We start from the raw sequence: 4,618 nt of genomic DNA, 5'->3' as shown, positions 1-4,618 counted from the left end.
GAAATGTCAACACCTGTTGATGCGTTGACATTTCCCAGCAGCACAGCAGTAATACACACTATTCATTAGCACAGTAGCAAGATCGGCAGTTTAAGACATTAACTTGTAAGCACAAAACACAAGATACTTCTCTTTTCAATATCAATAAAACTTTATTGGATAAACTAGTATAACACATAAACACACGCACTATCACATTCACACAAGTTGCAGGAAGATAGAAAGTAAGGAAAGAATGAGTTTAAGAGAATGAAAATGTGAGATCCCAAGTTTATAGCAATATGTACAATTGCATGGACCTGAACAACCATCAATCACTTAATTAACCCTCGCATTGAGTTCCTCAGTACTGTACCAAATCAATGTACACGTACATTATTTATTAATTTAAATAAGTTGCAAAATGCATCATTTCATTCATCAAAGCTACATACCAAATTAAATGATCTTCTGTATTGCAGCTGTAGAAAGGGCAATTCTGGAAACACTAGAGAAAATGGACATGAAGATCCACCATCTGACTTCATTGGTTCAGTCTCTAGTGGGGGACAGGCGTGTTGTACCCCAAATACAGATGGCTGAAGAGGAAGAGTGTGTTTTTCCTCTAGCATCTACTGCAGACCTAGATAGGCTGGAACAAAGATTATCAGACAGAGGGTTTATGCAGAGAATGGTAAGAATCACTGAAACTGTCAAACCTACAACTACCAACAAAATGTAAACAAACTGTTTGTATGCTAACATGTGTGTGCATGTTTACACACTACCAGTCAAAAGCATGGAATGATTAAGTTGAAATGTTGTTGAAAGAAGTCTCTAATCCTCACTCCATTTATTTGCTAATATATAAAATTATTTATGAAAAATACAACAGAAACAGTAATACTCTGAAATATTACAATATTAAGCAGTTATTTTTAAAATTTGAAAATTAGAAATAACGCTGATTTGCAGGGGTTAAAATCGGATGTTATGTTGTGGGGGCTCTGTGGTTTCAGCCTTTTGAGGGGTGGGCGTGTGTGCAAGTATATAATAATAATAATAACAACAACAACAAAGTAGTGAACATTACATTTACTAACTGCATAATATTCATTATGTTAATTCTTTGTTAATTGTTATAATGTAAAAAAAAAAATCTTTCTTTGGAATTATGGTCATTTTGAAAAGTGATAATTACATATAATACCACAATAGGGCAATCATGAGGGTCCAAAAACCAATGGCGCACGACCAAGAAAACAACAAGAAATAAATCATGTACTAATTTTTTAGAAATTGTAATATTAGTATAGGGATACTGGAATGCAGAAATACTACACAGAACTAAGTTTCCATTCCAATGGCATGGAACAGTAGAGTGATAAAAGTGATAATACACCAATTACAAAACAGCAAAGGATACTGATAAAGGAAACCAGCAACAAAAAAGGAGCAAACAATCATCTATATCAGACTGTACGTTGCTGTTTGGTTGTCATGCATCATCAAACCACATTTACAATATGTGTCACAGGTGAATATTTGCAGGCTATAAGCATTTTAGGTTTCTTTTCATGTTAATTTAAGCATGTTATTAAAGAGCCCAGTTTCATGTAAAAAAATGATTCTCAAGCACACACGAAAGGCTATACATTTTTACTTTTTGCAAAGGTCCCTTTAGGGCCTCTGTATGTTATTACCTTGAGAAAACGTAATGCTGAAATTAGAAATATGAGCCTGAAAATGTATGGAATTTTGAAATGGAAAATGTATAGGAACTCTGCTTTACTGTTACTTTTCAATTTAATGTCTCCTAGACAAATACAAGAATTATTACTTACCACAAACTTACCATTTTGAATGGCAGTGCACCATGGTTTACACAAAAACATGAAGCAGTATGTCTTTACGTTTATTTTGAAAGATGAAGCTCGCGATTATGGTAAGGGGCGTTACATTTCCGACGAGTGTTTGCGGTGTTCGGCCAATCACAATGCTCTGGGTCAGCTGGCCAATCAGAGCAGACTGCGCTTGTCAAAGGAGGGGGCTTTGTAGAAAACGAAGCGTTTGAGAGAGGCAGGGCATAGAGGACCTACAATAATGTACAGTATTTGAAAAATAATGTGTTTTTTGAACATTAAAGCATGTCAGCATATTCTGTTACACCAAATACACCAAATAATGATCTTTAAAAAAGCATCATATGACCCCTTTAAGCATGTTATTAAAGAGCCCAGTTTCATGTAAAAAATTATGCTCAAGCACACACGAAAGGCTATACATTTTTACATTTTTATTTAGTTAAATATAGTCCCTATAAATAGATTCATAATATTAAATTATACTGCATTTTCAATAAAATAAATGCATCTTTGGTGAACATAAGAGGCTTCTTTAAAAAAAAAAAATTACAAAATCTTAATTGTTCCCATCTTTTAACTGGATGTGTATAGAATACAGGTCAATTTAATGCTAAAATATTACGTCAAAATTGACCTGTTGAAGGTGAACAGATTATCCATCAGTGGCGAGCCAAGCATGAAGAAAACTGTATGGAGGATTTGCTCCAAGGTGTTCTCCACTGACGTCGACCGGCATTTGAACTGGTGTGGGAGGGGAGACAAGAGAGGGATACGAAAATCAAACATCAGAGCACTCCTAATAGGTAAGTTCCCTATCTGTCGGTCACTACGAGTTATGTCGTGATCGACATTATGGGGATTCACTTGGGAGCCCCAATCATCTCTGACTTTAAGAGAAAACGCCAATTAAATTTGGCTAGTGGATTTTGCATACCTGAGCCACTCCCCGTGCATACGGATAAATAGGCGACAGGTGCATCCACTCCTCAGATTTTTGCTTTGGAGCCGAGTGGATGAACATGTTGATCTCCACAAAGCCATTCATCATCTGTCTGGAAGCTGTTCTGGTTGGTGTCACGGTGCAAACAGCGGTGTCCCTGTCTGCAGCGATTCCCCTGGGCACTTCAACTAAAAGAGCAGATTTCCTAAAAGAGCAAATCACGGTCGGTTCGCGTCTTTTTAAAGACGCCGTTCCGGCCGTGTCCTCTTTGTTGCGGTCGTTTCCTATCCTCTGTCGACAGCCACAATTCAGCACGCTGAAGCTGCGTTCGTGGATGGTTCATGCATTCACTGTGAGTGTGTGACCATGGCAGCGCTGCGATCGCGCCTCTCTCTCCTCACGGGGATACGAGGGGCTCCCTCTGTCACTACCCGCGCTGACTTCTCTGCCGCGAACAGACAGCCATCGGTTAGTGTTCTGGGCGATCTGAGGGTTACAGTGAGAGCCTTTGCGCCGGGCCAGTCCCCACGGACCTGTCACTCCTCCCACAGCAGCTGTTCTGTGCGGCTCCACGTCTCACGGCGTGCCCAGCGTTTCATTCGGCGCGCCGATAGAGGATCAGATGTCGATAGCAGCATCGGGGGATGGGCAATCGTCCTCTGAGGATGAAGATTCGGCGGGGCGGCCCCCCTCGAGTGTTGCCGCCGCTGCCGAATCGGTCCCAGAGCTGACAGCCGTGCTTTCCCGGGCCGCCGCGGCGGGATGAATTGTCCTCGTCCCCCGTCCAAAGCTGTAAGCTGATGGCCAAGCCGCCTCTGCCCTGCATGCCATGGCTATCCTGCGAGTACACCAAGCCAGGGCATTTACAGGGGTAGATCGCCATCTATGGCTCAACCTTGCTGAGACGAGCAATGTCGACAAAGTGCGCTTTCTCGACGCTCCCGTCTCCCAGGCTGGACTGTTCGGCGACGCCGTCGAGGACTGTGCCCAGCAGTTCTCGACAGTACAGAAGCAGGCCGAGGCCATCCAACACATCTTGCCCCGGTGTGATGCACCATCTGCCACCGCTGCGCCGTGGGCCAAGCCCCAGTCTATTCGTCACTGTGGGCGCCCTCCTGCATCCTCCAGAGCCGCTCCGCCCCGTGCTGAAACAACATCAAGGCCAGCGCGTTGAGCCTCTCGCAGGAGTGCGGCTGTGAGTGCTCTGGGCGGAGACAGCATCGCTCCTTCCCCCGGAGGAGGGCCGGGCGGAGAATCTTCAGTTTTTGTTTGTTTCTGTTCTAGGGGGTACGTTGACAAATTTTCAACAAATTTAACACATTTTCAACATTTTCAAAGAAAGAGCAATTTCCTTTTCCTCCGGGTTCTCAGGCCCGTGGGCTGACAGTGAGCGATGTGCCGCTTCCTCACTCTCGCCCACGATGCCCCCCATTGCCAGCAGCCAAGAAGCTGCGGTTGGGAGACGCGTTGCCTCTCCACGCTGCTCCGGCCAGACCCTCTGGGAACTCGGGGAGTTCTGCTGTGATCAGACAGAATGCAATGCCTTCTGGCCTATCCAGCTTGACTCCCCTCTGCTGCACCACCGCGGGTGCGTCGATTGTTCCTTTGGTGCCACTCGTACGGAGTTTGGGGGTGTGGCTTGCTCTGCCCAAACATCCCGCTGGCTCATTCGCACAATCTGACTCGGCTATGCGATTCAGTTCGCCAGGCGACCTCCCAAGTTCACCATCGTTCTCGAGACTTCGGTGGCAGACCGAGACACACCTGTCTTGCGCGAAGAAATTGCTGTCCTCCTGGCAAAGGATGCAATCGAGCCGGTCCCTCCAGCCGAGAT

At 44.4% G+C, this 4,618-nt stretch overlaps 1 long non-coding RNA gene across 1 annotated transcript; it reads left to right on the top strand.

The window, feature by feature from the left end:
* Positions 1-346: 346 nt before the first annotated feature.
* On the top strand, positions 347-2,519 carry LOC107721794 (uncharacterized). Its single transcript, XR_001637739.1, has 3 exons — positions 347-370; positions 462-673; positions 2,488-2,519. It is a non-coding gene; the product is annotated as an uncharacterized LOC107721794 (long non-coding RNA).
* Positions 2,520-4,618: the final 2,099 nt, after the last annotated feature.

The sequence above is a fragment of the Sinocyclocheilus rhinocerous genome, unplaced genomic scaffold, assembly GCF_001515625.1.
Source record: "Sinocyclocheilus rhinocerous isolate Xijiao unplaced genomic scaffold, SAMN03320098_v1.1 scaffold1235, whole genome shotgun sequence".
NCBI classification, from domain to species: domain Eukaryota; kingdom Metazoa; phylum Chordata; class Actinopteri; order Cypriniformes; family Cyprinidae; genus Sinocyclocheilus; species Sinocyclocheilus rhinocerous.
Note: the sequence above shows the minus strand (reverse complement) of the source record. Positions and strands in the feature narration are given on the sequence as shown.